Source organism: Balaenoptera physalus, assembly GCF_965194825.1.
Source record: "Balaenoptera physalus genome assembly, chromosome: 9".
Taxonomy (NCBI): domain Eukaryota; kingdom Metazoa; phylum Chordata; class Mammalia; order Artiodactyla; family Balaenopteridae; genus Balaenoptera; species Balaenoptera physalus.
In genome coordinates, this window is record NC_138888.1 from 39,217,280 (window position 1) to 39,227,741 (window position 10,462).

Here is a 10,462-nt window from a genome sequence, read left to right on the forward strand (position 1 = left end):
AAAGCAAAAAAATGGACATTTTAGAGAGCAAGAAGTGTGTAAATAAAACAAACCTCACAATTTTGCCCCTAATCTTTATGACTTGGTTTAAATATTCCATTATTTTTCAAGCCACAAACTGCAGGAAAAACAACGATTGTTGCTTCAATAACTTTCTTTTGCTTTGTTTTGTTTCGGTTTTTAGCTTGAAAGTTTTTCTTGAATTAACTTTGCTATACATTGGTGTGTTTTTTCAAATGTAATTGTAGGATATCTCCCTTGTGTACAAAGGGATTGATGGATGCATGTCCAAGGGATAGTTCATCTTTTAATATTAGATGGTCTGCGGGTCCAGAACCAGTGCAGAAACTTGAAAACCATTCCATAAACTGGAGTAATCAGGTATATAGGAACTAATTTTGTACCTTGTTTAAAATGGATGCTCAGGGCTTCCCTGGTGGCGCAGTGGTTGAGAATCTGCCTGCCAATGCAGGGGACACGGGTTCGAGCCCTGGTCTGGGAAGATCCCACATGCCACGGAGCAACTGGGCCCGTGAGCCACAATTACTGAGCCTGCGCGTCTGGAGCCTGTGCTCCGCAACAAGAGAGGCCGCGATGGTGAGAGGCCCGTGCACCGCGATGAAGAGTGGTCCCCACTTGCTGCAACTAGAGAAAGCCCTCACACAGAAACGAAGACTCAACACGGTCATAAATAAATAAATAAATAAATAAAAGAACGTGAATTTCTTTAAAAAAAAAAAAAAAAGGATGCTCAGTAGATCATGTTAAATAGGTAACTGACTGAGCCTCATTAAATATATAATGAGCTGTTAGAATTAAAAGAAAGTTTTCTAGCAACATATTGAAAGTAAGGATGCATTTAATATGTAAAAATCAAGATTGAAAAACAAAATCTCTTATACTTGAAAGGTTACATTCTACCTACTCTGAAGTAAAAGAAAAAGGATAAACTCTTTCTTACATGATTCCTAAATTGTGTCTGTCAGGAGAAACAGGAAACCAAATTATAAAACAGAAGTTTTAATTTAATAGAAGCAGGTCAAGACAACATCACGCAGCCTTCGTTGTGTTTTCAACTTATCAATAACAATCAAGTGAGTGTTTCCTCATAAGGAGGTATGTAGCATCAAAAGAATATTGACTCTGAGATCTCAGAACAGGCAGATTTTAACAGGAAAAGAGGCAAGAGTTTACTGGATAAACACATTTTGAAATACTGAGAGGCAATCTTGGAAACAATCCATTGCCTAACTCAATTGTGAAGCACATAATTGAAGTTGTTTTAGTAGAAGAGTTTATTATCTGTGCTCTATGAACCTGATGAATTATAACTCAATGTAGAAAGTGCTGGAAACTGCAAATTTGACTAGTATAATGGAAAGAATACTGAGCTTGGAGTCCGAAGGCGTGGGTTGAGTTTCAGCTTCTTTACTTACTTGGGTATTTCCCTTGAGCAGATTACTTAATCTTTCTGAGTCAACTGTGCCCATAAATAATTTGGTAGATGGGCTAAAACACTTTTGAAATACTAAAGAGCTAAAGGAATTATTATTTTGCAAGTTTGTGTAGGAAATATACACAAAGATATACATTTTTATTTAAAAATTTAAATTTCTTTAATGAGCAATTTATGGATATTAAAATAGGTTGAACTGAAAATGACTTTAAAAATTAAAGTTCACTAGATATGCCTTACGTGTCTTTGGTTGAACTTTGGTGTCAAATGACATCTGTCTAGCAGCTCATCATATTGCTACTCTATGAATTCACAGAATAAGATCAAAAGGCACAACAATAATTTAAGCTCTATAAAGTCAGGGATATTTTACCCTGTATCCCCAGTGTCTAAACAGCATGTAGGAGGAATTCCATAAATATTTCATGAAAGAATAAATTAATTAACCAGGACCAGGAGTCATCTTGTCCTCAGAATCCAGAAAGAATTTGAACTGATAACTTGATGGGAATAACAATTACTGATCTCTGCATAATATATAATCAAGCATTGCAAGTCTGCTGGTCTGAAGAAGAGAAACCTTTGCTCTTACCCCACATCTGCCTCTTGCTCAGAAGAACAAGACATTCAACCAACTGGAAATCAAGGCATATACCCCTCTCCAGCCAGAGTGCAGCAACCTGAGCATTGGTTTCCCTCCTCTTTAATCAGTCTATCTCATTCTATAAAATATTAGACTAAGACCCCAGAATATAAATAGGCAAGAAATAAGGAGAAACGTTTGTAGAACTCTGGGAGACATAGTCTTCATAGATAAAATTTTATGTAAGAATGGAGGTAAGATGAACCCAAATACTACTGCATGTGGGAAAGTATGGGTTTTGCCGTGATTCTGATGTTTTAGCATCTCGGACAACCAAACAGTAGAGACAAAATAAGATATCAGCTCAAGTCAAGCAGACCCCCTCATTTACTGTGTGTCTGGCATTTACTTACATTAGCCTATGAGGTAAACAGCAATACACATCCAACTTGAGATCTAAGAACATATTGACTAAAACTCAGTGTTTCACTGTCTGTGACTTACTTAAAAATACCCCGTCAGAGATAACTGTGTTATGTATGTGCAAGTGAGTGTAAGCTTCAGCTCCCTGGCCAGTCCATTGTTATACTTAAAAGTTCATGTGCTGGGTGTTCAACTCACTTACTATCAAGAATGAAAGGCCTGAGAGTGGTCAGTGCAAGTTCTAATCAGGAAGCTGTTACTCTTTGCTAATTAGAATACTGGATTTCAGAATTTTTTTTAATGTTTTAATCTAGCCAAGGTTTTTTTTTTTTTTAATTGAAGTATAGTTGATTTACAAGGTTGTGTTAGTTTCAGGTGTACAGAAAAATGATTCAGAGATATGTATTTATATATATTTTTTAAGGTTTTATTTTCTTTTGAATTTTATTTTTTTATACAGCAGGTTCTTATTAGTTATTTATTTTACACATATTAGTGTATATATGTCAATTTTATTTTTTTATACAGCAGGTTCTTATTAGTTATCTATTTTACACATATTAGTGTATATATGTCAATCCCAATCTCCCAATTCATCCCACCACCACCACCACCACCACCCTGCTTTCCCCCCTTGGTGTCCATACATTTGTTCTCTATATCTGTGTCTCTATTTCTGCCTTGCAAACTGGTGCATCTGTACTATTTTTCTAGATTCCACATATATGCATTAATATATGATATTTTTCTCTTTCTGACTTACTTCACTCTGTACGATGGTCTCTAGGTCCATCTACATCTCTACAAATGACCCAATTTCATTCCTTTTTATGGTTGAGTAATATTCCACTGTATATATGTACCACATCTTCTTTATCCATTCATATGTCGATGGGCATTTAGGTTGCTTCCATGACCTGGCTATTGTAAATAGTGCTGCAATGAACATTGGGGTGCATGTGTCTTTCTGAATTATGGTTTTCTCTCAGTATATGGCCAGTAGTGGGATATATATATTCTTTTTTTCAGATTCTTTTCCATTATAGGATATTACAAGATATTGAATATAGTTCTCCATGCTATACAGTAGGTCCTTGTTGTTTATCTATTACATATATATAATAGTAGTGTGTATCTGTTAATTGCAAACTCCCAATTTGTCCCCCTCTCTCCCCTTTCCCCTTTGGTAACCATAAGTTTGTTTTCTGTCTGTGAGTCTATTTCTATTTTGTAAATAAGTTCATTTGTATCATATTTTAGGTTCCACATATAAGTGACAACATATGATATTTGTCTTTCTCTGAATTACTTACTTCACTTAGTATGAAAATCTCTAGGTCCATCCATGTTGCTGCAAATGGCATTATTTCATTCATTTTTATGGCTGAGTAATATTCCTTTGTATATAGGTACCACATCTTCTTTATCCATTCATCTGTCAATGGACATTAAGGTTGCTTCCGTGTCTTGGCTATTGTAAATAGTGCTGCAGTGAACATTGGGGTGCATGTATCTTTTCAAATTAGAGTTTCATTGTTTCTAGATATATGCTTAGGAGTGCGATTGCAGGATCATATGGTAACTCTGTTTTTAGTTTTTTAACGACCCTCCACACTGTTCGCCATAGTGACTGTACCAATTTACATTCCCACCAAAAGTGTAGAAGGGTTGCCTTTTCTCCACACTCTCTCCAGCACAGAAATGCATTTTTATTGGTGAAAATAATAGTCTGTGGACTAGCATGATGAATGTTGGAAATGGACTCTCAAAGGAGAAATTAAAGATATGCAAAGTATGTAGATTAGCTAAAATGGCATGGATAGATAGACAGACGATAGATGGATAGGCAGACATAGAAATATATGCATGTATTTTTTTTAAAGAGACACTCACTCCTCCTATCATACATAAGCAAGGTAGAAGAGCCAGGAGGCCAGCAGCCTCACCTATAAGGATATCTTAGACAATCCTCACCCCTTCTGCCTCTGAAGGTGAACTCCTGAGGGTTTTGAGCAGTGCCCCGTGAAGGCATATTGAAGCCTGAGCTCAGCAAAGAAAAAAAGTGTGCCCTTACATACTCTTACCAAAATATCCTCCCACATTTTGAACCAAATGTAAAAGTTAATAAAATCTCTACAATCAAAAACATGACCATAAAGCTCCATGTTGCCCAATGGGATCAGATGCCATGGTAAACCTTCACGAACTGTTCTAGTAGTTCGGTAACCACTGGTTACTTGGAAATGACTCCTTGTTGCACAGTAATGCAGGAACATAAAACAATGACTGTCTTTATTTAAAATTTTGACATTTTGTTCATGACAAATTATTCTGCATTAATTTTGAATTTTTAAAATATTATTTCTCTTGATTACTAAGTGTTTTGGCACCTCTTTAAATTTTGCACCTGAGGCTAATGCCTCAACTGCCCTGATTTTGAGCAGCTGAGGTGGTTACAAGACTGAAATATTGTATCTCTAGAATTTTGGTGTTTGACTCTAGCAAACCTCTAATCCAAGGTAGTGTTCAAAGAACCCCAATGGATGGAGAATGGGATCTTCTAGAGACTATAAAATGAGCATTGTAAATAAAATGTCTGTTGTTTGGTTTTATTTTTGATTGTTTTATATGTTATTTTACTATTAAATATTTAGTTAATAAATATCTATATATGTGGTATAATATGGATGAAACTTGTTTTCATTATTATCTGACAGGCCAGAATTTGGGAATGGCTACCATTATGTGCCAAAAGAGAAGCTGAGAATAAGTTAATTCACAACACTCAAGGAGACAATGAATGGGATCAAGGGTAATGTATATTTTATCTCATTTAACTACATTTTTGTCACACTAACTATCTGTCAAAGATTGTTTTATATGCTTTACAAAATTTGATTCATAACAATCGTCTCTGTGAAATACTATTATTATCTCTATTCTACAAATGAGAAAACTCTCTTCTTTCTCTTGGGAAAATCTAGAACTAGGTGTACCTCACTTGAAACTGCATGACAGAAAAAGTCCACCATAGATATTATACAAAACTAATGTAGCAAAACGAAAGAAAACATTGAGCCTTTAGACCCAGAGAGGGAATGTATTTTTAAAATAACTCATCTCAAGAACCAAAAAATACATTTAGAAAATTTGTTAAAATCCTCAATCAAATGCAAAAACCCAAGAACTCATAACTATAAAGGATCAGGCAAAATAAGAGAGCAAATCAGTAAGATTTAATCTACTACAGTAATTTTTTTGGAGGGGGAGAAAGTTTTATTATCAAGTTAATGTAAATCCTCTTAAAGACTGTTAGAATGCTTCTGTCCCACTCTTGGCTCAAATCTACTTAAAAATTGCAGCACTGATTGTCACAAAAGTATCTGTGGTTCAGAGAAATGTCTCTAAAGACTAACGTTTAATTATGTCCATTCTAAGAGTTTGTGGTATGAATTTGAAGGGTGGATATAATTTCTGGACTTAGATCCTCATATCCTGATAGCGCTTTTCCCCCCCAGCTTTACTGAGATATAATTGACATATAACACTGTGTAAGTTTGTGTACAACACGTTGATTTCATATACTTATATATTGCAATACAGTTACCACCTTAGCATTAGTTAACACCTCCATCATGTCACATAATTACAATTTCTTTCTGTGGTGAGTATAATTATTTTTAATTGTCCACTTATGTATATGTCTTCTTTTTTGCTTCAGGTTTCAATTACAGGCCCTGCACATAACAGGCATTAAGAAAATGTTTGATGAATAAACGTATGAATCTACTCCTCCCTTTTCCCTAAAAATAATTACTGAACATATGAGTAACTTAAATAAACACAGTATGGCTTCTAAACAAGGGAGCCCCCAATTTGATATTCTGTGGTCTATCATGCTCAAATGTAGAAGATAAATAACATCTTAAATGTACTCTTATTGAAAAGACCTTGTTTTGCCTCTAAAGCATAAAGATTCCAAATGAAAGATTTTGGTTCTTTCTTCTGTAGCAAACATATCCATTAAAATATAATGATGGTATTTAAAATTTTTAAGTGACTTCTTTTATTTTCAAAGGATTTTAATATGTTTATATATCTAAAATCAATGCTACCAACTCTTGGCAAACAAATAAAGGGTTAAAAGAAACTACAGATATTTCAGCTAAAGATTCCAGCTAGATTTTAAGGGGACTGGTGGTTAATGAATTTTCAGGTGAATAAAAACTGCCTCAGGCTGCTGCTATGGTGCTTTGGTATCACTTGGCAGTAATTTGCAGGCTTAACAGGAAAGAAGACAAGTGAAGACTATATCACAACATTCCCTGTAACTCCAGTTCTTGTTTCAAGCACAATCCCATTGCTGTCTGGGTGATGTGAGAATAAATGCTTTCAAGACACACACATAAAAAGGGATTTTGTAAGTAGTATCCGGCAGGAACCTCAGAATTAATCTGCAAAATAACAAAACCTGCCTGACTGATCAGAACATAGGTTTTTCTTCTATGCTGTGACAGCCATTTCCATGTTTTTCCAATTATATGGTTTTAGACGAAGCAATCATTTTAGCAACTTTTTAATCATTCTTCCCAAATAGCAAAGACTCAAGTGGGTATCTTTGTAATACAGTTGTCAGTATTTCTGACCCTCTTGTTTTGTGACATGATAGTCACAACCCCTACTAGTTTCTGGGAATGAAGTCCATTGTAATGAAGGTGATCCTGTTAAAAATATTTTAAATATTTTAATTGTTAAATCAGTTTTAGCTACGTGCAATGTGGTTCAAAGGCAATCAGCGTTCCCTATAAGCTGCGCCCACGCACCCGCGCATACACACAAGCACTCATCACAGTAATGCACGTGCTAGAATGAGCCCCATAAAGGAAGGAATCTTCGCCTGTTTTGTTCACTGCTGTTTACCTAGCACATAGAACAGTGCCTGGAACATTACAGGAACCTTACATATATTTGTGGAGAGAGTTGTGCCATACAAAACACAGTGGTTGTGGCTTTATGTGTGTATAAACTGAATGTTCCCCAGAACAACGTTGAAAAGTATGAGGTTCTGTTCTCCTTAACTTCATCTTCCATCTTCTGTACTTCCAAGTCCCTGTCAAATCTACTCTGTTCCCTTTGGGCATCTAACAATGTTAAAAATCATATTAATATTTATAACTTTTTAAAAAATTTACTTATTTATTTATGGCTGCTTTGGGTCTTCATTGCTGCACGAGGGCTTTCTCTAGTTGCGGTGAGTGGGGGCTACTCTTCATTGCAGTACGCAGGCCTCTCACTGCAGTGGCTTCTCTTGTTGCGGAGCACGGGCTCTAGGCACGCGGGCTTCAGTACTTGCGCACGTGGGCCTAGTTGCTGCGCAGCATGTGGGATCCTCCCGGACCAGGGCTCGAACCCGAGTCCCCTGCATTGGCAGGCAGACTCCCAACCACTGCGCCACCAGGGAAGCCCAATATTTATAACTTTTACATAATGCTTACAATGTCCAGAAACTGAGCTATGCACTTTACATTTTCACTTAATTCCCGCAATAAGGTTATAAATCAGGTGATGCTATAACTCTTATCTAATTGACGAGACAAACTGAATTACAGAGAGGTAAGTACCTTGAACTACACAAACTAGAATCCCTGGCCTCATCAACTTATTACATGGCCTCCCGATGATCTTCTACTCACTAAGCCCTTTTCCTTACCAGCATGTGAGAGGACAGGCTACCCTTCTTTTCATATGTCTCAAAATCCCCACTTCCCTTCTCAGTTCCCTTTCCCCAACCCACCAATGCCAATGCCAGAATCCATCCTCTCTGTCTCAACTGGAATGAGTATGCTCTCAGGCACGTAGGATGGCTGAATAATCAACTCGTTACCCATTAGTGTAAATAAGTTTCCATCAATGGATTGCCTAAGCCAAACATTTCTATCTTCAACCTTTAATCTCTGCTGCTTAATGATAATAATAGATGGTTTTATCTAGTCATTAAGGAATTTGGGCATCAGCAAGAAATGGAGAAAAATATCTCCCAACATAGATATAATTTCATTAATTTGATACTGTTCATTATAAAGCTTACTTACCTATTTGTCAAGCATTGTGTTAGGTGATGGGGACACAAAGTTGGGTAAAGCAGAGCCCTGTCCTCTCAGAACTAAAGGAAGAGAGGGAACGAGAGAAAAGGAGGAGTGGTAATGGCATCGATGGTTTTAAATAAGGTACCGATGGTGGCCCCAAGGAGAGAAGATTAAGTCTGCCTGAAGAGGTTAGATAAGTTTTGACAACAAAGGTAGTTTTTATGTGAGGTCTTAAGAAAAACAATATTAGAGAGAGCAAGAAATGGGGGACTTTAGATTGGGAAAAGGAACAATGTGAGCAAAGGTGAAGAAATGGGTAATTGCACGGATGGACCTAGAGGGTATTATGCTAAGTGAAATAAGTCAGACAGAGAAAGACAAATACTGTATGATTTCACTTATATGTGCAATCTAAAAAATAAAACAAATGAACTAACATAACTCAACAGAAACAGAGTTATAGATACTGAGAACAAATAGGTGGTTGCCAGAGGGGAGGTGGATGGGGGTATGGGTGAAATAAATGAGGGAGATTAAGAGTACAAACTTCCAATTATAAAATAAATGAGTCCAGAGATGAAATGTACAACATGAGGAATATAGTCAATTATACTGTAATATCTGTGTATGGTGACACATGGTAACTAGACTTTTCATCGTGATGATTTTGTAATGTAAAGAAATATCCAGTCACTATGTCATGCACCCGAAACTAACATAGTGTTGTAGGTCAATTATTCTTCAATTATTAAAAATATATGCATATGTAGACACAGAGTAAATGCATCAAAATGCTCATGGTCATTACCTATGAGAGGTGGGGATTATGGGTGATTGTTACTTTTTACTTTATCCTTTTATGTATTTCTAGTTGAATGCAATGAACATGTAACACTTGTAAAATTAGAAAGAAAACAATAAATGTCATTAAAAATGAAAAATAAATAAATCCCAACCTTATAATAAATTAGGAAATTGAAATATATGCTACATCTGAAGCTAATAAAAGAATAGAAATTAATCCAATAAAGTGTAGCACTTTAAAAGGGGAGAAAAGAACAATATGTAAGAGTTCCAGTTCTGTCTTCACCAGTTCTCGACATTGTCAATTTTTCAAAAAACAATTCAATTGGTGTGTAGTAGTAATTTATTTACTTAAAAATTTTTTTTTACTTTTTAGTTTACTTTTTTTTTAATGACTAATGTAGAGTATCTTTTTACATGCTTGTTTGCCATTCGTATTTCTTCATTGGTGAAGTATTTGGATCTTTTGACATTTTAAAAAATTGGGTTGTTTTCTTACTGTTGAGTTTCGAGTTACGTATTTTGAATTCAAGTAATTTATCAAACATACATATTGAAAATCTTTTGAAATGTATAATTACATGTGTGTATAGAAACTGACAATCTATGTTAATTAGACTATGCGGTGGTGATGGGAGGAAAGAGTCTTCACTGAGGCAGGAACAAAGGCTACAGAAACCAAAAGGACCACTGGGTCCCTAGTCCTGCATGAAGAACAGTCCTCCAAGCCTACAAGGCAATGGTCAGGGGACACTCACAGCCATCTTCCCAAAACCACCAGTTTGGGGACATAGAACTTTCATGAGGGAATGTACTATGTATAGCATAGAATGCAAAAGACTTGAAGTTTTACAATAAAAGAGAGGAGTTTTATACTGATTTGTTTAAAATTAAACAACAGATTGTAGAAAGAAATTTGTTTTACTAAAAGTTAAGGATGATGAATCACACTAAATTTTAATGAGGAGAATTTTGTAAAACAGGAACTTCAGGTATGTTTTGAAAAACTAATTATAAAATAAACATGATCCTTACCTTATTATTTCTGTGTTCATGGAAAGGTTGCCTAATTATGCTTACACACATAATTGCTCCAAGGAGAAGCAACCC